Source organism: Triticum aestivum, chromosome 5B (genome assembly GCF_018294505.1).
Source record: "Triticum aestivum cultivar Chinese Spring chromosome 5B, IWGSC CS RefSeq v2.1, whole genome shotgun sequence".
NCBI lineage: Eukaryota > Viridiplantae > Streptophyta > Magnoliopsida > Poales > Poaceae > Triticum > Triticum aestivum.
The window spans coordinates 56,833,583-56,859,469 of record NC_057807.1 but is presented as its reverse complement, the minus strand read 5'-3'; the positions used below and the strand labels follow the sequence as shown (position 1 = coordinate 56,859,469).

The window sequence follows — 25,887 nt, the reverse complement described above, 5'->3', positions numbered from 1 at the left end:
CGTGCTGACGGAACTCTCCCATGAAGCTCTGCTGGATCGGAGTTCGCGGGACGTCATCGAGCTGAACATGTGCTAAACTCGGAGGTGTCCTACGTTCGGTACTTGGATCGGTCGGATCGTGAAGAGGTATGACTACATCAACCGCGTTGTGCTAACGCTTCCGCTTTCGGTCTACGAGGGTACGGGGACAACACTCTCCCCTCTCGTTGCTATGCATCACCATGATCTTGCGTGTGCGTAGGAATTTTTTTGAAATTACTACGTTCCCCAACAGTGGCATCCAAGCCAGGTTTATGCGTAGATGTTATATACACGAGTAGAACACAAGTGAGTTGTGGGCGATACAAGTCATACTGCTTACCAACATGTCATACTTTGGTTCGGCGGTATTGTTGGATGAAGCGGCCCGGACCGACATTACACGTACACTTACGCGACACTGGTTCTATCGGCGTGCTTTGCACATAGGTGGCTGGCGGGTGTCAGTTTCTCCAACTTTAGTTGAACCGAGTATGACTATGCCCGGTCCTTGAGAAGGTTAAAATAGCACTAACTTGATGAACTATCATTGTGGTTTTGATGCGTAGGTAAGAACGGTTCTTGCTCAGCCCGTAGCAGCCACGTAAAACTTGCAACAACAAAGTAGAGGACGTCTAACTTGTTTTTGCAGGGCATGTTGTGATGTGATATGGTCAAGGCATAATGCTATATTTTATTGTATGAGTTGATCATGTTTTGTAACCGAGTTATCGGCAACTAGCCAGAGCCATATGGTTGTCGCTTTATTGTATGCAATGCAATCGCCCTGTAATTGCTTTACTTTATCACTAAGCGGTAGCGATAGTCGTAGAAGCAATAGTTGGTGAGACGACAACGATGCTACGATGGAGATCAAGGTGTCGTGCCGGTGACGATGGTGATCATGACGGTGCTTTGGAGATGGAGATCACAAGCACAAGATGATGATGGCCATATCATATCACTTATATTGATTGCATGTGATGTTTATCCTTTATGCATCTTATTTAGCTTTGTTTGACGGTAGCATTATAAGATGATCTCTCACTAAATTTCAAGATAAAAGTGTTCTACCTGAGCATGCACCGTTGCCAAAGTTCGTCGTGCCGAGACACCACATGATGATCGGGTGTGATAAGCTCTACGTCCATCTACAACGGGTGCAAGCCAGTTTTGCACACGCAGAATACTCGGGTTAAACTTGACGAGCCTAGCATATGCAGATATGGCCTCGGAACACTGAGACCGAAAGGTCAAGCGTGAATCATATAGTAGATATGATCAACATAGTGATGTTCACCATTGAAAACTACTCCATCTCACGCGATGATCGGACATGGTTTAGTTGATTTGGATCACGTGGTCACTTAGATGATTAGAGGGATGTCAATCTAAGTGGGAGTTCTTAAGTAATATGATTAATTGAATTTAAATTTATCATGAACTTAGTATCTGATAGTATTTTGCTTGTCTATGTTGATTGTAGATAGATGGCCCCGTGTTGTTGTTCCGTTGAATTTTAATGCGTTCCTTGAGAAAGCAAAGTTTAAAAATGATGGTAGCAATTACACGGACTGGGTCCGTAACTTGAGGATTATCCTCATTGCTGCACAGAAGAATTACGTCCTGGAAGCACCGCTGGGTGCCAGGCCTGCTACAGATGCAACTGACGATGTTAAGAACGTCTGGCAGAGCAAAGCCGATGACTACTTGATAGTTCAGTGTGCCATGCTTTACGGCTTAAAACCGGGACTTCAAAGACATTTTGAAAGTCATGTAGCATATGAGATGTTCCAGGAGTTGAAGTTAATATTTCAAGCAAATGCCCGAATTGAGAGATATGAAGTCTCCAATAATTTCTATAGCTGCAAGATGGAGGATAATAGTTCTGTCAGTGAACATATACTCGAAATGTCTGGGTATAACAATCACTTGATTCAACAGGGAGTTAATATTCCGGATGATAGTGTCATTGACAAAATTCTTCAATCACTGCCACCAAGCTACAAGAGCTTCGTGATGAACTATAATATGCAAGGGATGGATAAGACGATTCCCGAGATCTTCGCAATGCTAAAGGCTGCGGAGGTAGAAATAAAAAAGGAGCATCAAGTGTTGATGGTCAACAAGACCACCAGTTTCAAGAAAAAGGGTAAAGGGAAGAAAAAGGGGAACTTCAAGAAGAACGGCAAACAAGTTGCTGCTCAAGAGAAGAAACCCAAGTCTGGACCTAAGCCTGCGACTGAGTGCTTCTACTACAAGCAGACTGGTCACTGGAAGCGGAACTGCCCCAAGTATTTGGCGGATAAGAAGGATGGCAAGGTGAACAAAGGTATATGTGATATACATGTTATTGATGTGTACCTTACTAGAGCTCGCAGTAGCACCTGGGTATTTGATACTGGTTCTATTGCTAATATTTGCAACTCGAAACAGGGACTACGGATTAAGCGAAGACTGGCTAAGGATGAGGTGACGATGTGCGTGGGAAATGGTTCCAAAGTCGATGTGATCGCCGTCGGCATGCTACCTCTACATCTACCTTCGGGATTAGTTTTAGACCTGAATAATTGTTATTTGGTGCCAGCGTTAAGCATGAACATTATATCTGGATCTTGTTTGATGCGAGACGGTTATTCATTTAAATCTGAGAATAATGGTTGTTCTATTTATATGAGTAATATCTTTTACGGCCATGCACCCTTGAAGAGTGGTCTATTTTTGTTGAATCTCGATAGTAGTGATACACATATTCATAATGTTAAAGCCAAAAGATGCAGAGTTGATAATGATAGTGCAACTTATTAGTGGCACTGCCGTTTGGGTCATATTGGTGTAAAGTGCATGAAGAAACTCCATACTGATGGACTTTTGGAATCACTTGATTATGAATCACTTGGTACTTGCGAACCATGCCTTATGCGTAAGATGACTAAAATGCCGTTCTCCGGAACAATGGAGCGAGCAACAGATTTGTTGGAGATCATACATACTGATGTATGTGGTCCGATGAATATTGAGGCTCGCGGCGGGTATCATTGTTTTCTCACCTTCATAGATGATTTGAGCAGATATGGGTATATGTACTTAATGAAACATAAGTCTGAAACATTTGAAAAGTTCAAAGAATTTCAGAGTGAAGTGGAAAATCATCGTAACAACAAAATAAAGTTTCTATGATCTGATCGTGGAGGAGAATATTTGAGTTACGAGTTTGGTCTACATTTGAAACAATGCGGAATAGTTTCACAACTCACGCCACCCAGAACACCACAGCGTAATGGTGTGTCCGAACGTTGTAATAGTACTTTACTAGATTTGGTGCGATCTATGATGTCTCTTATTGATTTACCGCTATCGTTTTAAGGTTATGCTTTAGAGACGATTGCATTCACGTTAAATAGGGCACCATCGAAATCCATTGAGACGACGCCTTCTGAACTGTGGTTTGGCAAGAAACCAAAGTTGTCGTTTCTTAAAGTTTGGGGCTGCGATGCTTATGTGAAAAAGCTTCAACCTGATAAGCTTGAACCTAAATCGGAGAAATGTGTCTTCATAGGATACCCAAAGGAAACTGTTGGGTACACCTTCTATCATAGATCTGAAGGCAAAACATTCGTTGCTAAGAATGGATCCTTTCTAGAGAAGGAGTTTCTCTCGAAAGAAGTGAGTGGGAGTATAGTAGAACTTGATGAGGTAATTGTACCTGCTCCCTTATTGGAAAGTAGTTCATCACACATACCGGTTCCCGTGACTCCTACACCAATTAGTGAGGAAGCTAATGATGTTGATCATGAAACTTCAGATCAAGTTACTACCGAACCTCATAGGTCAACCAGAGTAAGATCCGCACCAGAGTGGTACGGTAATCCTATTCTGGAGGTCATGTTACTTGACCAAGGTGAACCTACAAACTATGAAGAAGCGATGGTGAGCCCAGATTCCACTAAATGGCTTGAGGCCATGAAATCTGAGATGGGATCCATGTATGAGAACAAAGTGTGAACTTTGGTTGACTTGCCCGATGATCGGCAAGGAATAGAGAATAAATGGATCTTCAAGAAGAAGACTGACGCTGACAATAATGTTACTATCTACAAAGCTCGACTTGTTGCGAAAGGTTTTCGACAAGTTCGAGGAGTTAACTACGACGAGACTTTCTCACCCGTAGCGATGCTTAAGTCTATCTGAATCATGTTAGCAATTGCCGCATTGTATGATTATGAAATTTGGCAAATGGATGTCAAAACTGCATTCCTGAATGGATTTCTGGAAGAAGAGTTGTATATGATGCAACCGGAAGGTTTTGTCGATCCAAAAGGAGCTAACAAAGTGTGCAAGCTCCAGCGATCCATTTATGGACTGGTGCAAGCCTCTTGGAGTTGGAATAAACGTTTTGATAGTGTGATCAAAGCATATGGTTTTATACAGACTTTTGGAGAAGCCTGTATTTACAAGAAAGTGAGTGGGAGCTCAGTAGCATTTCTCATATTATATGTGGATGACATATTACTAACTGGAAATGACATAGAATTTCTGGATAGCATAAAAGGATATTTCATTAAGAGTTTTTCAATGAAAGACCTCGGTGAAGTTGCTTACATATTGGGCATCAAGATGTACAGAGATAGATCAAGACGCTTGATAGGACTTTCACAAAGCACATACCTTGACAAAGTTTTCAGAAAGTTCAAAATGGATCAAGCAAAGAAAGGGTTCTTGCCTGTGTTACAAGGTGTGAAGTTGAGTCAGACTCAATTCCCGACCAGTGCAGAAGATAGAGAGAAAATGAAAGATGTTCCCTATGCTTCAGCCATAGGATCTATCATGTATGCAATGCTATGTACCAGACCTGATGTGTGTCTTGCTATTAGCCTAGCAGGGAGGTACCAAAGTAATCCAGGAGTGGATCACTAGACAGCGGTCAAGAACATCTAGAAATACCTGAAAAGGACTAAGGATATGTTTCTCGTATATGGAGGTGACAAAGAGCTCGTCGTAAATGGTTACGTCGATGCTAGCTTTGACACTGATCCGGATGATTCTAAATCGCAAACTGGATACATGTTTAAATTAAACGGTGGAGCTGTCAGTTGGTGCAGTTCTAGACAAAGCGTTGTGGCGGGATCTACGTGTGAAGCGGAGTACATAGCTGCTTCGGAAGCAGCAAATGAAGGAGTCTGGATGAAGGAGTTCATATCCGATCTAGGTGTCATACCTAGTGCGTCGGGTCCAATGAAAATCTTTTGTGACAATACTAGTGCAATTGCCTTGGTAAAGGAATCCAGATTTCACAAGAGAACCAAGCACATCCAGAGACGCTTCAATTCCATCCGGGACCAAGTCCGGGTGGGAGACATAGAGATTTGCAAGATACATACGGATCTGAATGTTGCAGACCCGTTGACTAAGCCTCTTCCACGAGCAAAACATGATCAACACCAAGACTGCATGGGTGTTAGAATCATTACAATGTAATCTAGATTATTGACTCTAGTGCAAGTGGGAGACTGAAGGAAATATGCCGTAGAGGCAATAATAAAGTTATTGTTTATTTCCTCATATCATGATAAATGTTTATTATTCATGCTAGAATTGCATTAACCGGAAACATAATACATGTGTGAATACTAATGTTGAGGATATCGCTTATCGGGAACTTATCGGTCGACCCATGATAAGGGATAAATCGGCTAGTTTATCGGCATATCGGTCGATTTATCGCCATATCGGTTGATTTATCGGTCGACTTATCTTATCGGTTAGACACGGGTAAGCAATAAATCGGCAGATTTATCGGCATATCGGAAGATATCTTGAACAGTTACATAGACAAACATAGTGTCACTAGTATGCCTCTACTTGACTAGCTCGTTAATCGAATATGGTTGTGTTTCCTAACCATAGACATGAGTTGTCATTTGATTAACGGGATAACATCATTAGGAGAATGATGTGATTGACTTGACCCATTCCGTTAGCTTAGCACTTGATCGTTTAGTATGTTGCTATTGCTTTCTTCATGACTTATACATGTTCTTATGACTATGAGATTATGCAACTCCCCTTTATCGGAGGAACACTTTGTGTGCTACCAAACATCACAACGTAAATGGGTGATTATAAAGGTGCTCTACAGGTGTCTTCGAACGTACTTGTTGAGTTGGCGTATTTCAAGATTAGGATTTGTCACTCCAATTGTCGGAGAGGTATCTCTGGGCCCTTTCGGTAATGCACATCACTATAAGCCTTGCAAGCATTGTAACGAATGAGTTAGTTGCGGGATGATGTATTACGGAACAAGTAAAGAGACTTGTCGGTAACAAGATTGAACTAAGTATTGAGATACCGACGATCAAAACTCGGGCAAGTAACATACCGATGACAAAGGGAACAACGTATGTTGTTATGCGGTTTGACCGATAAAGATCTTCGTAGAATATGTGGGAGACAATATGAGCATCCAGGTTCCGCCATTGGTTATTGACCGGAGACGTGTCTCGGTCATGTCTACATAGTTCTCGAACTCGTAGGGTCCGCATGCTTAAAGTTTGGTGACGATCGGTATTATGCGTTTTTGTGTTTTGATGTACCGAAGGTAGTTCGGAGTCCCGGATATGATCACGGACATGACGAGGAGTCTTGAAATGGTCGAGACGTAAAGGTCGATATATTGGATGACTATGTTCGGACACCACTAGTGTTTCGTGAGGTTTCAGACATTTACCGGAGTACCGGGGGGTTACCGGAACCCCCCGGGGAGTATATTAGCCCTAATGGGCCTTAGTGGGAGAAGAGGAGGGGCGGCCAGGGCAGCCGCGTGCCCCTCCCCATCTAGTTCGAATTGGACAATGAGGGGGGGGGCTTTTCCTTTTCCTCCTCTCTCCCTTCCTTCCCTTCTCCTACTCCAACAAGGAAAAGGAGGAGTCCTACTCCCGGTGGGAGTAGGACTCCCCCCTTGGTGCGCCCTCCTTGGACGGCCGCCTCTCCCCCCTTGCTCCTTTCTATACGGGGGCAGGGAGGCACCTCTAGACACAACAATTGATCTCTAGATCTCTTAGCCGTGTGCGGTGCCCCCCTCCACCATATTCCACCTCGCTCATATCATAGCGGTGCTTAGGCGAAGCCCTTAGTCGGTAGCAACATCATCACCGTCATCACATCATCGTGCTGAAGGAACTCTCCTGTGAAGCTTTGCTAGATCGGAGTTTGTGGGATGTCATCACGATCAGTACAAAATACGATCAGATGATTTTTCTCCTGATAAGTTAATTCAAAGCCATCTGTGTAGTAGGTTCTGTCTACCATCTTCCGCACATTCTTTGAAGAATGGAAATAAGCTATCAATGGAAATAAGTTGTCAACTATTTTGAAATAAACAATATAAATTAGTTAATAACTATGTTTGGGAAACTCACATAGCGGTAGAATTGGAGGTGTATCAACAAGGACCCAAATCTCCATATTGTCTTGCTCAATTTCAGGATCACCAAGATCCATGGTGACAAGCATATCCTCATAAAAACCATACATCTTGCAAAGTGTTTCCCAATTTTTGTAATCAAAATGGGTTACGCTCTCAGAATTGTACAGATTTACTTCAAAATCCATACCATGATGGGTCCTTAGGTGAATTTTCTTTGTTTGCATACTTTCATGGTCTTCAAAACCCATCCTGTCCAAGACATAACGTCTTGCATAGCATGGGATAAGCTAGTCGAATTGTAAAAGATGATAAGTACACGTTGAAATAGTTGAAGTCATGCTTAATTAAGAAAAAAATACTTGTCGTTGTTGTGTACCGTTCCAACATCAAAGGTCTCCTCGAGCTTAATGCTGAAGCGTCGATCTTCGTCCAGCTGAAGGAACCTGTCGCACATACCTCGGTCGTTGTGGCACCAGTCGTACTCCCCCGGGAGACTTTTGTCGTCCGAGTACGACATTTCCTATGTTCATAAATCAAAGATTAAACTTGTACAATTAAATATATGTACACAAACTAAATTAGAACATTATTATTCATCACGGGTTGACTATCGGTCTGTCGAGTCTTTTCTTGAAAACTCTCAGCTCATGTGGTGTATATATTCGACCGTCGGTGATGGTAGCTCCTCCTTTCGTTCCCGAGTGCATTACACCAAATTGTCTAGCACACGGGAACAAAAGAGAAGCTACCCCCACGACAACAGTCGGGATTCTTCGTCCTCTCATATATGGTGGAGGCTCTCCCTCACTGATTCCTCTCTGACATTTGCGACCGTCGGTGATGGTAGCTCCTCCTTTCGTTCCCGAGTGCATTACACCAAATTGCCTAGCACACGGGAACAAAGGAGAAGCTACCCCCACGACAACAGTCGGGATTCTTCGTCCTCTCATATATGGTGGAGACGCGACACACTTAAAGTCAACCCGAAATATCGTTTAATTATCTTTATAAAAAAGGACATATCGAGCGCCTGAAATTTGCCAGAACGGAAATATACATATTTTTATCTACATCATATGAGCATTCAAACTTGATGGATGTTACATTTCAATGGTTGAAAATATGAGCAAAAACATTTCAAAGTATCTTATAGGACTCATATTGACATGGAGATTTGGCTGGTCTCACCTCGAGGTCGGAGGGGGGTCGGTGACGGGGACGACGACGAGGATGATGGAGGGGGCTCCTAGATTTCTGCAAAAACAAAAAACCTATAAGCTATCAACTAATCAAATGCATACACCTTGCATAGTTCTCTCCAATTTTAGCATTCAAAGTAGGAGTAGTTTCCAATTTGAGCATTCAATAAGCAAAACCAGATCGTAAAATAAAGTAGTATTCAAATTAGCATGCATTCAATTATAAGCAAAACTACATCATCTCTTGCGTCCGTACATCGTCGAATATTATCACTAATACACCTCGAATAGTATCATACATATAGCATCGCTAATACAGCTAGAACCATAGCGCCCAACGATTATCAGCGCGGGCGGTGGACACCCAAACAGAAGGAACCATCACAGGATCATAGCTCCAGTGAGATCCTTGAAGAACCTGCTAGGTATTGTCGAACCTGCCCTCCAACGCAACTATGTAGCGACGGACATGCTCGTCCTCCTCGCTAACACGGTGACGTACCACCCCGCGGTGTCCGGAAGCCTCGGCACCGTCACTGGCCCATGCGACCGCCACCAAACAAGGATTGGGTCAACGATGGGCTGCCTCCTGACCAACCTACACCCCCTGGAAGGTAGCACCTCCCAATACTAGCCCGGCGGAGCCCAGTCCCGGACATGGCCCCTCTGATCAAGTAGGCCTCCTCTGCCGAGTCGACGACGAGGATGCGGGATAGGCATCATCGACGTCGATGCGGGAATAATTGCTTGAAGTAAAAAAATAAACTAGTTCTATTAATTTTATTGCTAAAAATAAACTACTTCTATAGTAAAATAAAGTAGTTTTATTAAATCAACTAGTTCAACTACTAAGCACTTACTATAAATAATATAAGGTAGTACTTACTAAAAATAAACTACTTCTATAGTAAAATAAAGTAGTTTTATTAAATCAACTAGTTCAACTACTAAGCACTTACTATAAATAAAATAAAGTAGTACTTACTAAAAATAAACTAGTTTAACTAGTTCTATTATTTTTCTAACTAATTATATTAAACACGTTCTAAGTAGTACTTACTAAAAGTTATTGGGTAGGGGGGGTATATCAACAACGACATACCCGATAAAAATAAGAAGTGGAAGAAGAAGAAGAAAAAAGAGGAGAAGAAGAAAGGAATAGAGGAGGAGATCGAAGAAAAAAAAGAAGAAAAAAAAGAGGAGAAGAAGAAAGGAATAGAGGAGAAGAAGAAAAAATAGAATAATATTATTCTATTTCTTCTTCTTCTCCTTTTTTTTCTTCTTTCTCATCTTCATATTTATTTCTCCTCTTCTTCCTCTCCTCTTCTTCTTCTTCTTCTTCTTCTTCTTCTTCTTCTTCTCCTTCTTCCTCTTCTTATTTTCCTTTTTCCTCTCCTGCTTTTTCTTCTAAATATGAACATATACATAAATGACTTTGATCATACACAATTTTCCTATACATACACAATATGAACATATACATAAATTGACAAAGAAAATTCTATGAACAAAAAAATCATAAAAATTTTATGAACAAAATTGCAACAGAAAAAAAATCATAAAAATTCTATGAACAAAATAAAAAATCTATGAACAAAATTACAACAGAAAAAAATCATAAGATTTCTATGAAAAAAATTGACATATTCTTTGCATATGAACATACAAACATTTGCATATTCAACAATAATATCACCAAAAAAATCTATGAACAGAAAAAAATTCTAACTATTGCATATTCTTTTATGAACAAATTACAAGAACTAAACATCAAAATTAATACGACTACACATCTAAATTAATACAACTACCTGGCTAAACTTAATTAGCTAGAAAATGCATATGCATATAGGGCACCCGGTGACGAGGAGATTGAGCTCACTTCAGGGGGGCGGCGACAAGGAAGCAGGGCACGGGGATAGCGACGACGATGAGGAAGCAGGGCACGACGACGGCGACGGTGGGGTAAGGGCGCGGCGCCGGGCGAGGAGAGGAGGCAGGGCCGGCGGCATCGGGGCAGGGGTGGCGCGGGGTGGCAACAGGGAGGTGCGGGATGGCATCAGAGGCGGGGGAAATGACGGCGACGGCGAGGCAGAGGGGCAGACTGGCAGCGTCATTGGGTGGGGCAAGACGAACTGAATGAAAATTTTCATGAGTGCTGCTTATATAGACGAAGCATTGGTCCTGGTTCACGACAAACAACCGGGACCAATGTCGCACTTTAGTCCCGGTTGGTTCCACAAACCGGGACCAAAGGTCTCTTTTCAGTAGCCCAAAGGGCGGGGAGCAGAGGCCTTTGGTCCCGGTTGGCGGCACCAACCGGGACTAAAGGTGGGCATCGGTCCCGGTTGGTGGCACCAACCGGTACCAAAGGTGGGCATTGGTCCCGGTTCATGCCACCAACCGGGACCAATGGCCTTGCAGAACGGCGTGGTGGCGGGAGTTTAGTCCCACCTCGCTAGTTTAGAGCATCAAACACTTGTTTATAATCTCCGTTGCCTCCTCTCTCTCGAACTCCTCTGAACTGCAGGCCTATGGGCCTAATCTGACACTGCTTTGCCCGTGGGCCTGCTGGGCCTTCTACGGGGCTGAATCCTAGCCCAAATAGCTGGGTTTCTAGTCGTATTGAGGCCGTGGTGGCCCAGTATGTGGCATGTTTTATTTTTTTCCAGTTTTTTTGTTTTCTTTGTTGCTTGATTTTTTTTATTTTTGTTTCTACTTACAACAAAATACTTAGTGTTGCTATTTGTATTTATTTTATTAAGGTTTATTAATTTTATTTTATTATAGTTTATTTTATTTTACTTTATTTTGTTTCTACTTATTTATTTTATAAAAGTTTATTTTATTTTATTTTATTTTGTTTCTACTTATTTATTTTAGTTTATTTTATTTTGTTTCTACTTATTTATAAAAGTTTATTTTGTTTATACTTATTTATTTTATTTTATTTTTTGATTTTTGTATTTATTTTATGAAAATTCTTTTTGCTTTTAAAATTTTGAACAGAAAATACTTTGATAATTTTAATTGCATAAGTTCTATATAATTTTAGTTTCAATAATACTAGAGGTTTATAAAAGCTTTTTAGTTGATTCCTTTAGTACCAGTTCTAAGGTTGTTACAAAGGCATTTAATTTGGTACCGGTTCTAAGGCATGAAGCTAAGCAACGTGCAGGTGAGCATTGCGCCTCTCTTTAATTTTTAATAACTTATTACAACTCTGGACTTCTTGTGTGTTCAAAATGCAACATTCAAAGTCACATCATCAATTTTTAGGGTTTCATACGGAAACTCGTCTGTTACAACATGCATTTTCAAATGAACTACGAAAAGGTTGAAAGTTGGCATGGTATCATCATAATAGTTATGGAGAGAAAGTCTTCACTTCTTCTTCGCTTGTGTCCTTTGCTTATTGCGCCGTAACCATGGATAATCTTCATCGTTTATCAGGATGCTTGGGTCAGCCTTGACTTTGAAGGGAGGAATTTCATGAAACTTTTCATAATCTTCAGACATGTCTATCTTACCCTCCACTCCCACGATGTCCCTTTTTCCTGAAAGAACTATGTGGCGCTTTGGCTCATCGTATGATGTATTCGCTTCCTTATATTTTCTTTTTCTTGGTTTGGTAGACATGTCCTTCACATAGATAACATGTGCAACATCATTGGCTAGGACGAACGGTTCGTCAGTGTACCCAAGATTGTTCAGATCCACAGTTGTCATTCCGTACTGTGGGTCTACATGTACCCCGCCTCCTGACTGATTGACCCATTTGCACTTAAACAAAGGGACTTTGAAATCATGTCCGTAGTCAACTTCCCATATGTCCACTATGTAACCATAATATGTGTCATTTCCCCTCTTGGTTGTTGCATCAAAGAGGACACCGCTGTTTTGGTTGGTGTTCTTTTGATCTTGGGCGATTGTGTAAAATGTATTCCCATTTATCTCGTATCCTTTGTAAGTCAATACAATCGAAGATGGTCTCCTGGACAACGAGTACAACTCATCACAAACAGTGTTGTCACCTCTGAGACGTGTTTCCAACCAACTGCTGAAAGTCCTGATGTGTTCACATGTAATCCAGTCGTCACACTGCTCCGGGTGTTTGGAGCGCAGACTGTTCTTGTGTTCATCGACATACAGGGTCACCAAGGTAGAGTTCTGTAGAACTGTGTAGTGTGCTTGAGACCAAGAATGCCCGTCCCTGCATATTATTGAGTCCCCTCCAAGCGTGCCTTTTCCAGTCAGTCTCCCCTCATACTGCAATTTAGGGAGACCTATCTTCTTAAGGCCAGGAATGAAGTCAACACAACACCCAATGACATCCTCTGTTTTATGGCCCATGGAGAAGCTTCCTTCTGGCCTAGCGCGGTTACGGACATATTTCTTTAGGACTCCCATGAACCTCTCAAAGGGGAACATATTGTGTAGAAATACGGGGCCCACAATGACAATCTCGTCGACTAGATGAACTAGGACGTGCGTCATGATATTGAAGAAGGATGGAACACCATCTCGAAATTGACAAGACATTGCGCAACATCACTCCTTAGCCTTGGTATGATTTCTGGATCGATCATCTTCTAAGAGATTGCATTGAGGAATGCACATAGCTTCACAATTGCTAATCGGATGTTTTCCAGTAGAAGCCCCCTCAATGCAACCGAAAGCAGTTGCGTCATAATCACGTGGCAGTCATGAGACTTAAGGTTCTGGAACTTTTTCTCTGGGATATTTATTATTCCCTTTATATTCGACGAGCAGCCAGTCGGGACCTTCATACTGAGTAGGCATTCAAAGAAGATTTCCTTCTCTTCTTTGGTAAGAGCGTAGCTGGCAGGACCTTCATACTGCTTTGGAGGCATGCTGTCTTTTTCGTGCAAACGTTGCAGGTCCTCCCGTGCCTCGGGTGTATCTTTTGTCTTCCCATACATGCCCAAGAAGCCTGGCAGGTTCACGCAAAGGTTCTTCGTCACATGCATCACGTCGATTGAAGAGCGGACCTCTAGGTCTTTCCAGGAGGGTAGGTCCCAAAACATAGATTTCTTCTTCCACATGGGTGCGCATCCCTCAGCGTCATTCGGAATAGCTAGTCTGCCGGGACCCTTTCCAAAGATTACGTGTAAATCATTGACCATAGAAAGTACGTGATCACCGGTACGCATGGTGGGCTTCTTCCGGTGATCTGCCTCGCCTTTGAAATGCTTGCCTTTCTTTCGACATTGATGGTTGGTCGGAAAAAATCAACGATGGCCCATGTACACATTCTTCCTGCATTTGTCCAGGTATATACTTTCGATGTCAGCTAAACAGTGCGTGCATGCGTGGTATCCCTGTTTGTCTGTCCTGAAAGGTTACTGAGAGCGGGCCAATCGTTGATGGTTACAAACAACAATGTGTGTAGGTTAAATTCCTCCTGTTTGTGCTCATCCCACGCACGTACACCATTTCCATTCCACAGCTGTAAAAGTTCTTGAACTAATGTCCTTAGGTACACATCAATGTCGTTGTCGGGCTGCTTAGGGCCTTGGATGAGAACTGGCATCATAATGAACTTCCGCTTCATGCACATCCAAGGAGGAAGGTTATACATACATAGAGTCACGGGCTAGGTGCTGTGATTGCTGCTCTGCTCCCCGAAAGGATTAATGCCATCCGCGCTTAAACCAAACCATGCGTTCCTTGGATCACCTGTAAACTCAGCCCAGTACTTTCTCTCGATTTTTCTCCACTGCGACCCGTCAGCGGGTGCTCTCAACTTCCCGTCTTTCTTACGGTCCTCACTGTGCCATCGCATCGACTTGGCATGCTCTTTGTTTCTGAACAGTCATTTCAACTGTGGTATTATAGCAGCATACCACATCACCTTCGCAGGAACCCTTTTCCTGCGAAGCGCGCCGTCAACATCACCAGGGTCATCTCGTCTGATCTTATACCGCAATGCACCGCATACTGGGCATGCGTTCAAATCCTTGTATGCACCGTGGTAGAGGATGCAGTCATTAGGGCATGCATGTATCTTCTGCACCTCCAATCCTAGAGGGCATACGACCTTCTTTGTTGCGTACCTACTGTCGGGCAATTCGTTATCCTTTGGAAGCTTCTTCTTCAATATTTTCAGTAGCTTCTCAAATCCTTTGTCAGGCACAGCATTCTCTGCCTTCCACTGCAGCAATTCTAGTACAGTACCGAGCTTTGTGTTGCCATCTTCGCAATTGGGGTACAACCTTTTTAGTGATCCTCTAACATGCGATCGAACTTCAGCTTCTCCTTTTGACTTTCGCATTGTTTCCTTGCATCGATAATGACCCAGCGGAGATCATCATCATCGGGCACATCGTCTGGTTCCTCTTGATCTTCAGCAGCTTCCCCCGTTGCAGCATCACCATATTCAGGGGGCACATAGTTGTCATCGTCCTCTTCTTCTTCATTGTCTTCCATCATAACCCCTATTTCTCCGTGCTTGGTCCAAACATTATAGTGTGGCATGAAACCCTTATAAATCAGGTGGGTGTGAAGGGTTTTCGAGTCAGAGTAAGACCATGTATTCCCACAGCTAGGGCATGGACATCACATAAAACCATTCTGCTTGTTTGCCTCAGCCACTTCGAGAAAATTATGCATGCCCTTAATGTACTCGGAGGTGTGTCTATCACCGTACATCCATTGCCGGTTCATCTGCGTGCATTATATATAATTATGTGTGTCAAAAGTAAGAAAATTAGACAAGTATCTATCTAAAGTACGAATGTTTTTTCTTTCAAAAAGAAGATAAGAACAAGAGGCTCACCACGGTGGTGCCAGCGACGAGATCGGCACGGGCGATCGACGGCGGTGAAGATGGGGATGGGGCGTGACAGACCGCTAAACCTAGACAAATCACGGGAAAAATGGAGCTCGGAGGTCGAGCTTCAAGAGGAGAAAGCTTAACTAGTGTGGCTCGGGCATTTCATCGAACACCTCATGTGCATAGGAGGTGAGCTAGAGCACCCAAATGCCCTCCCCTCGCTGGCGAGCAAAAAACAGAGCACTGTGGAATGCTCTGCTGCGGCGGTGGGGTATATATAGGCAACTCATTTGTCCTGGTTCGTGACAGCAACCAGGACTAAAGCTCCACCTTCTGTCCCGGTTCGAGCCATGAACCGAGACTAATGGCTGTGGGCTAGGAGCGACGACCATAGGTCCTGGTTCATGCCTAGAACCGACACAAATAGGTCCAGACGAACCGGGACCAATGGCCACGAGGCCCCGGCCGGCCCCCTGGGCTCATGAGCCGGGACAAATGCCCCCCATGGGTCCTAGTTCGTGAATGAGCTGGGACTAATGGGCTGGCCAGGCTCGAACCATGGCCCTGTTTTCTACTAGTGATTTTTTGTTGTGGTCAGGCTTTAAGTCTTACTCAACTTCACACCTTGCAACACATGCAAGAACTCTTTCTTTGACTGTTCCATTTTGAACTACTTCAAAAACTTTTCAAGGTATGTACTCATTGAAAAAACTTATCAAGCGTCTTGATCTATCTCTATAGATCTTGATGCTCAATATGTAAGAATCTTCACCGAGGTCTTTCTTTGAAAAACTCCTTTCAAACACTCCTTTATGCTTTCCAGAAAATTCTACATCATTTTCGATCGACAATATGTCACACACATATACTTATCAGAAAGGTTGTAGTGCTCCCACTCACTTTCTTGTAAATACGGGCTTCACCGCAAGTCTGTATAAAACTATATGCTTTGATCAACTTATCAAAGCATATATTCGAACTCCGAGATGCTTGCACCAGTCCATAGATGGATCGCTGGAGCTTGCACATTTTGTTAGCACCTTTAGGATTGACAACACATTCTGGTTGCATCATATACAACTCTTATTTAATAAATCCATTAAGGAATGCAGTTTTGTTATCCATTTGCCAGATTTCATAAAATGTGGCAATTGCTAACATGATTCGGACATACTTAAGCATCGCTACGAGTGAGAAAATCTCATCGTAATCAACACCTTGAACTTGTCAAAAACCTTTCACAACAAGTTGAGCTTTGTAGATAGTAACACTACCATCAGCGTCCGTCTTCCTCTTAAAGATCCATTTATTCTCAATGGCTTGCCGATCATCGGGTAATTCCACCAAAGTCCATACTTTGTTTTTATACATAGATCCTATCTCAGATTTCATGGCCTTACACCATTTCACGGAATCTGGGCTCATTGTCGCTTCCTCACAGTTCGTAGGTTTGTCATGGTCTAGTAACATGACCTCCAAAACCGGATTATAGTACCACTCTGGTGCGGAACGTTCTTTGGTTGACCTACGAGGTTCGGTAGTAATTTGATCTGAAGTTTCATGATCATCATCATTAACTTCCTCACTAATTGGTGTAGGCATCACCGGAACTGATTTCTGTGATGAACTACTTTCCAATTCGGGAGAAGGTACAATTACCTCATCAAGTTCTACTTTCCTCCCACTCACTTCTTTCAAGAGAAATTCCTTCTCTAGAAAGGATCCATGTTTTAGCAACGAATATCTTGCCTTCGGATATGTGATAGAAGGTGTACCCAACAGTCTCCTTTGGGTATCCTATGAAGACATACTTCTCCGATTTGGGTTTGAGCTTATTAGACTGAAACTTTTTCACATAAGCATTGCAGCCCCAAACTTTAAGAAATGACAGTTTAGGTTCCTTGCCAACCACAATTCATATGGTGTCGTCTCACGGATTAGATGGTGCCCTATTTAACGTGAATGCAGCTGTCTCTAATGCATAACCCCAAAACTATAGTGGTAAATCGGTAAGAGACATCATAGATCGCACCATATCTAATAAAGTGCGGTTACGACGTTCGGACACACCATTATGCTGTGGTGTTCCAGGTGGCGTGAGTTGCGAAACTACTTCGCATTGTTTCAAATGAAGACCAAACTCATAACTCAAATATTCTCCTCCGCGATCAGATTGTAAAAACTTTATTTTCTTGTTACGATGATTTTCCACTTCACTCTGAAATTCTTTGAACTTTTCAAATGTCTCAGACTTATGTATCATCAAGTAGATATACCCATATCTGCTCAAATCATCTGTGAAGGTCAGAAAATAACGATACCCACCGTGAGCATCAACACTCATCGGACCGCATACATCAGTATGTATTATTTCCAATAAGTTTGTTACTCGCTCCATTGTTCCGGAGAACGGAGTTTTAGTCATATTGCCCATGAGGCATGGTTCACAAGCATCAAGTGATTCATAATCAGGTGAGTCCAAAAGCCCATCAGTATGGAGTTTCTTCATGCGCTTTGCACCAATATGACCTAAACGGTAGTGCCACAAATAAGTTGCACTATCATTATAAACTTTGCATCTTTTGGCTTCAATTTTATGAATATGTGTATCACTACAATCGAGATCCAACAAACCATTTTTATTGGGTGTATGACCATAGAAGGTTTTATTCATGTAAACAGAACAACAATTATTCTCTGACTTAAATGAATATATGTATTGCAATAAACATGATCAAATCATATTCATGCTCAACAAAAACACCAAATAACATTTATTTAGGTTCAACACTGATCCCGAAAGTATAGGGAGTGTGCGATAATGATCATATCAATCTTGGAACTACTTCACACACACATCGTCACTTCACCCTTAACTAGTTTTTGTTCATTCTGCAACTCCCGTTTCGAGTTACTACTCTTAGCAACTGAAACAGTATCAAATGCCAAGGGGTTGCTATAAACACTAGTAAAGTACATATAAATAACATGTATATCAAATTACATTTGTTCACTTTGACATCCTTCTTATCCGCCAAGTATCTAGGGTAGTTCCACTTCCAGTGACCATTTCCATTGCAGTAGAAGCACTCAGTCTCAGGCTTAGGTCCAGACTTGGGCTTCTTCACTTGAGCAACAACTTGCTTGCCGTTCTTCTTGAAGTTCCCCTTCTATCCATGAGCCCTCTTCTTGAAACTAGTGGTCTTGTTAACCATCAACACTTGATGCTCTTTCTTGATTTCTACCTTCGTCGATTTCAGCATCGCGAAGAGCTCGGGAATAATTTCGTCATCCCTTGCATATTATAGTTCATCACGAAGTTTTAGTAACTTGGAGATACTGACTAGAGAACTTTGTCAATTACTATCTTATCTCGAAGATTAACTCCCACTTGATTCAAGTAATTGTAATACCCAGACAATCTGAGTACATGCTCACTGGTTGAGCTATTCTCCTCCATCTTGTAGGCAAAGTACTATCAAAGGTCGCATACCTCTTCATACGGGCATGAGTATGAAATACCAATTTCAACTCTTGGAACATCTTATATGCTCCATGGCATTCAAAACATTTTTGAAGTCTCAGTTCTAAGCCGTAAAGCATGGTGCACTAAACTATCAAGTAGTCATCATACTGAGATTTTGTTAAAACATTCATAACGTCTGCATCTGCTCCTGCAATAGGTCTATCACCTAGCGGTGCATCAAGAACATAATTCTTCTGTGCAGCAATGAGGAAAATCCTCAGATCACGGACCAAGTCCGCATCATTGCTACTATCATCTTTCAACTTATATTTCTCTAGAAACATATAAAAAATAAACGGGGAGCTACATCGCAAGCTATTGATCTACAACATAGATATGCTAATACTACCAGGACTAAGTTCATGATAAATTAAAGTTCAATTAATCATATTACTTAAGAACTCCCACTTAGATAGACATCCCTTTAGTCATCTAAATGATCACGTGGTCCAAATCAACTAAACCATGTCCGATCATCATGTGAGATGGAGTAGTTTTCAATGGTGAACATCACTATGTTGATCACATCTACTATATGATTCATGCTCGACCTTTCGGTCTCCAATGTTTTGAGGCCATATCTGCATATGCTAGGCTTGTCAAGTTTAACCCGAGTATTCTGCGTGTGCAAAACTGGCTTGCACCCGTTGTATGTGAACGTAGAGCTTATCACACCCGATCATCACGTGGTGTCTCGGCATGACGAACTGTCGCAACAGTGCATACTCAGGGAGAACACTTATACCTTGAAATTTAGTGAGAGATCATCTTATAAAGCTACCGCCAAAGTAAGCAAAATAAAATGTATAAAAGATAAACATCACATGCAATCAACATATGTGACATGATATGGTCATCATCATCTTGTGCTTTTGATCTCCATCTCCAAAGTACTGTCATGATCTCCATTGTTACCGTCATGACACCATGATCTCCATCATCTTGATCTTTTATCAACGCGTCGTCACATGGTCGTCTCACCAGCTATTGCTTTTGCAACTATTGCTATCGCATAGCGATAAAGTAATGCAATTACATGTCACCTGCTTCTTATGCAATACTAGTAAAACGCCCGTGCGTTGCCACGGGCCTTTGGAAAAAAAGATAAGGTACTACTCACTGAGTTAATATTACCGAGAACAATCTCGTCTAAACTAACTCACATCTTTTTTCGGCAGTTGGCTAACACACATCATATTATTAAACACAATAATCTTAGAGCACATCCAGCTGGTCCCCTCAAATCTATGGACACGCCCAATCATTGACTGCACGGGAGAGAGAAGGAAAATGGTAACCCAACCCGACCCCTTATATCATCCCTGGTCCAGGCTATCCGCAAATTCTCACATTGACACGAAATATGGGGAGTATATGAGGCTCATAGACGCGCATGGTCGATCCGCCATGTAGGATGTGGCCCACCATGGACTACCTTTTCTTTCTTTCTCCCAATAGCAACAATATCATAATCTTCTGCCGCTTGCTCCCTTCTTCTAGTTTCAGCAAGAAAAAAATATTCAGTAAACAGAAATTGAAAATCTTTTGGGAAGTAGGTCGGCTCGGTGTGAAGCAATGGTTTTAGGTAACTTTCTCTGGTTCAAACTTTGCCAATGGGTGTGTATCGTCAACCATATTTCTACCTTCCAATAAGCACAAAAGATAATTATTCCAAAACTACCTACGTGAACATCGTTGTCTGCATATATCGATAAATAAAGATAAATTCCTATAACTACTGGCTTGTTCCTGCAGGATAAAGAAAATGTTTTTTTCGCTATTTTACCTTGGCAGACATCAAGGCATTCAGTGATAACACCATTCTTAAATATGTCTCCACCAAAGTAATCATAGCATGCCCTGTTGGTAAAACATGAACAGTTCTTATTTATCTGCATTCTCATAGTTCTGTTGTTCCAGATTTAAATACACAAATTTGATGACAAAGCATATTGGAGAGCAGGAAACAACTATATGTTTCTGAAGTTAGAAAAAAATTAGTGCTTAAATGGCATATAGGCTTCAGGTCAGATCAATTTTTTATAAAATTGTCCTGTCATGCTCACACAATAGGATGCATTTAATCCTAGGCATTTAAGTAACCAAATTACTGTGAATAATCTGTGGACACAAATTTATCTATTCTATGCCAACTTCTTTGGATTCCTAACTTGTATAGCTGAATCAAACTCACTGAATCAAGCGGATGCTATGAGCTGCAAGGCTAAAGAGAATATGTTACAACTATTCATACTACAGTCAAAAAAATGCACACATGATAAATTTTGACATTCGCCGGTGAGGAAAGGACATCAAAAGCTGCTACTATATACTGGGTTAAGTGGACGGAACAAAAATCACAAATCTATACCAAAATAATTTGTATATAGCCATAAAACAAAATCCATTGCAAGAAGATGCTACGTACATACCTTGACCTACAGTAGCAGCAGCAGCCAAACACCAACAGAGAGCACACTAAGCAGCGTGTGGCGAGGGGAAATGGCACCACTTGACCACCATACAACACTCATCATCAGGTCAATGTCCACACTACCCAAGCCTCAAACTCTAGGTTCATCTCTTTTGTCAATCTGTTGAGTTGAATTGATGCTCTTGGTTAGTGAGAGACACGATCCATGGAGGTAGATTGGGTACAGGGGTTAGAACTTGGTCTTGAACTTGGTGTCTGGACGATGTGGGCGCAGCCGGGGCGTAAACCATCAACAACCATATTCCTTGTGCTGAAAACATAGTCATTTACCCTTGTAAATACAATCATAATAAACCTGCTATAATGTCGGTCACTAGTTGTCTCAATTCCCCTAACTCGAGGTTGCAACTTGCAACTTCAAGAATCATTCTAATAAAATCATACCGTGAGTGTTTTGCCATCAGGGGCGATGTCCCTGTCATGGAAGCACCACCTGTCAACTCCAAGCTTCTTCATGAACTCGAATTGAGATATCACCGAAACAGAAATCGAAGCATAATTAAGTTGTTGATTCCAGCCATGGACCTAAGACACAAGATCAGGTAATTCCCATACTTATTCTCTTAGCCATGGCCAGGGAATTTGGGCCATCATCCCAAGGCCAGTTCTTTGTAGGTGCACCAAAAGGATCTCCTCCAGTACCCCGAAACATATGCCAGAATGCCACACTGAACTGCAACCTAACCTGTAGCACAAAACAAATATATAATCCTAGTGTAGCACATAACGTACAAGTAAATTAAAAGGATAATCCTAGTGAGAAAATTTAATATATATCATGCATGAAAATATCAAAGGAATATAAGAAATGTAGGTGGAGAATATGTACAGGACACCGTTCATAACATGGAATTAACTAAGAAATTTCTAGCCAGTCTTACAATCCTTGTTTCTTGAGTTTGCCTAGATCATGTAGGTGAGAAAGAGCATCAACTGTAGTGAGCAAATGTCAACCCTCTGTCTCAGTAGAATGGTTTGTGATTTAGGAATATGTGGCCTGGGTAAGGAAAGTTAAGATTTGCAAGGAAAGATTAGTACGGGGATGGATCGGGCTGGGTGGGGCTCTCATGATCATCCATTTGAGTATGCTAGAAAAAAATCAGAGGAAAATCGGTGGGCTTTTCTTTCTTTGGAAAAAAAATCAGACGGGAGGTGGGCTAGCATTGAGAAAATCGGTGGAGGGGCTAGAATTGAATTTGAGTTTCAGTACTATTAAGTACTTTCTCAACAGTACTAAATGCTCCTTTACTCGGTGGTCAAACGCATGCCATTGTTCTGCAGTATGCAGGTGTGTTATCAAGTAATCATAACTCGAGCGTCTAAAATAAAGCATGAAAATTACGAAACACACCTTGCCCATTTTGTTGTGTAATAGGAACGACATCCAATTCCAATACTGATGGTAAATGAGACGGGAGGAGAAGTGTCTGCTCAAGTAAAATCATTTACATCAACCTTCACCATAGAATTAATATGAATTAGTATGTAATCATCAACATCAAAAGCAGTATTTCCTATGGACTGAGACAATTCTCAGATGTGTCCATAAAAGGGCTACTAAGCAGGAACCGAAATCATGATTATCTTACCAAAATTCTGCACTTTCGATGGGCTTGAACATGAGATCTCCGCAGTGTGGCAAATAACATCTAAACTACCAGTATCTGCATGATGCCAAGACGAGAAAGGTAGCGTCACCTCCACCGTGTCTCTGACATTCATGATCTGCCCCGCTATTGTATCAATGGCCGTGGCAACTGAATATTTGTATCAACGACATGCTTTCATGCTCTGCTCGGCTGCTGCGTCAATGATGTAGTTGGAGTCCCTTCTTTGCTTCTCGAGGCATAGACCATGGACGCCCTCCTGGGAGCGACTTCCAGTAGAACAGACACCTAACGCATGGCCGACGGCAACACCCTCCAGTGCGCGACATCATTTCTTCATCCTACTACGGCAGTCGTCCTTCGAGTTTGAACCTTTGTCCAAAAACTTTGAATCGTAGGAATTATCATTTTCGGAAATACACTACACAATGAAACGAGTACACATGTGGCAGCTGGAATGTTTTTGACAGAAATAATGTTGTAGCTAAAAGCATTTCTAGCAACCTAAAGGAACAACCACTTCTGCTGATTTTACAGACACATACTTATCAAGATTATTGTATGAACAACCCCTAAACTATGTGTGTGTAGTTTCAGAATTTTAATATCACTTGACACCAAAGATGGCTATGATCAGAAGGATAGAAAGACATGCATACTTAGTGTTTATTCCCCATCAGTTTGTGATAAATGAAAGGTGTTAACCAAGCATAATGTGCACAGGAACTGTCCTGGTAATTCATTTCCAATAAAGCCAGGTGATTTTTCAGCAAAAAGAATGGCATGTGATCCCATGATACAGTTATTTTTTAAAAATTTTGCGAAAACCATGATACAGTTATTAGATATATCTAGTGTCGATCGGTCCTACTGTGGCCTTAAGAGAATAAGTAGACATGCGGCCAGAAACATATATATAGGTAGATATCATAAGGTCCAGGTTCTGTCCAGAACAATCGTCTCTAGCAAGTCACCAAATCAAAATATATCCATTTGTACAATTGTACTGAGTTTGAACATGCTTAAATACATAGAAATTAGAAAGTAAATAGCAGATTATATTGTCTGAAACTGATCTTCCTGGAGAGGATTATATTAGCAGCAACTGGTTAGTTCTAACAAAATATGATTCATCTATTTACTTAAATAGTGGTTCACTTATTCACCTTCAATGTTTTGGCGTGATGGTGTTGATTCCCTTTCCGCCCTGCTTGTAATCTCATCAGGGCTTGAAATTTCCAATTTGTTGATGCTTGAAGGGCAACCATCTTCTATGTTCAACACGGACACCCTGCCATTACATACAAGTTAATTGACAGATTCTTGCTAATGGTCAACGACTAACAATCAAACTATGAAATGCATCGCGGTTAATTATCACTACAACTAATAATTCATATATTTCAGTGAATTTTACATTAATCAAATAATCGAACTAATTAATTACCATCATATGTCTGAAGAGGCAGTTGGTTGTGGTGCCTTGGACCTCTGGACCCGAGGCATGCGAGGTTGCAGTTACCCTTCAGCCACCAATCATCGGGTACGGACTCAAGCACACCCTAATGGCCGCCTCCGCCTCCTGGAATGTAACAGCATCAAACAGGGCATAGCATCAACTAACGGGACTGAATTAAGCAAGAAAATTAACTGCTGAAGATCAGTCGATGATGAGGGGAAGAGAGATTTGTTTGGGTGGGTACTCACGAATCCGCCGCCATTGGATCTACCAGTGCCCTTGTCTGTGATGACGACGACCTCGAGGATCTCGCCGCGCTCGAAGTGACGAAGACCTCGAGGTTGCCCACTATGAACATGTGCAAAACGAACACCTGAATCACAAAAAGAACATGGAGCAACATCATCGCAAAAAATCTTGCACGGTTGAATCCCGATTCGCTCACCTGTTTTTGGCCTGCAAAATAAACGCAACAGTAAACAGAGGTGAAAATAATCCCCGCGCACGGAGCAACTGGATGTCGCCTCGGGAGCCCCTGTAACAGTGTGACGTGGTCCATGTTTCCACCGGAGCCACCTCAAATCGACCCCAACCGCAAGGGGCCTGACGTTGCCGCTGGGACCTCACGCCATCCGGGAGGTCGATGTCGTGCGGTCGCCATTGGATCGGACCGGGAGGAGGAGTGGAGAGGGCCGGATCCAGCAGCAAGGACCGGATCAACACCATGGCGGCTGCAGCCACCTCTCATGGACGCCATAGAGTGAATCCCCGCCGTGGAGGCAAAGCTTTGCGGGGCTGGCAGTGAGGAGTGGCGAGGAGAGGAGTGGTCAACGTACCTGAGGCAGTGTGTGACAGCGGCGACCTGGAGGCGGCGGTGTGGCACAACGACGACCTCGAGGCGGCGGCTCCTCCCGTTCCTCAGCGGAGGCGGCTCATCTCGGATCTCGGTGGCTGCTTGTCTCGGGGCTGGGGCGGTCTCAAGAGATCTTAGGAAACAGATCGAGGGAGCCTCGTTGACTGGTTTTTTTGTTACATGCGGAGGATATATGAAAGAAAACCAGACAAAGTGGGAGGAGGACGAAAAAAACCGGTGTTAGTGGGACGGAAAAAACCCGGAACGGAGACTACCAACCGAGACATTAGTAGTAGAGATAAAGAGACAACCATAAGGCTCCTGCCAGTTGCCGATAACTTTAACAAAACATGATCATCTCATACATCAATTTATATCTCATCATGTCTTGACCATATCACATCACAACATGCCCTGCAAAAATAAGTTAGACGTCCTCTACTTTGTTGTCGCAAGTTTTACGTGGCTGCTACGGGCTGAGCAAGAACCGTTCTTACTTACGCATCAAA

General features: G+C 42.2%; 1 long non-coding RNA gene across 15 annotated transcripts; it reads right to left on the bottom strand.

Moving 5' to 3' along the window:
• Nucleotides 1-20,143: 20,143 nt before the first annotated feature.
• LOC123110380 (uncharacterized) lies at nt 20,144-25,526 on the bottom strand. Of its 15 annotated transcripts, none has more exons than XR_006453353.1 (11): nt 25,362-25,522; nt 24,971-24,981; nt 24,774-24,898; nt 24,514-24,648; nt 24,233-24,357; nt 23,049-23,451; nt 22,811-22,914; nt 21,844-22,144; nt 21,398-21,709; nt 20,752-20,825; nt 20,144-20,461 (listed from the first exon to the last, which is right to left on the bottom strand). It is a non-coding gene; the product is annotated as an uncharacterized lncRNA (long non-coding RNA). The 15 variants fall into 15 exon arrangements; XR_006453355.1 differs by having other exon boundaries at nt 24,774-24,873; nt 25,362-25,521; XR_006453351.1 differs by having other exon boundaries at nt 21,844-21,909; nt 22,015-22,144; nt 24,774-25,526.
• Nucleotides 25,527-25,887: the final 361 nt, after the last annotated feature.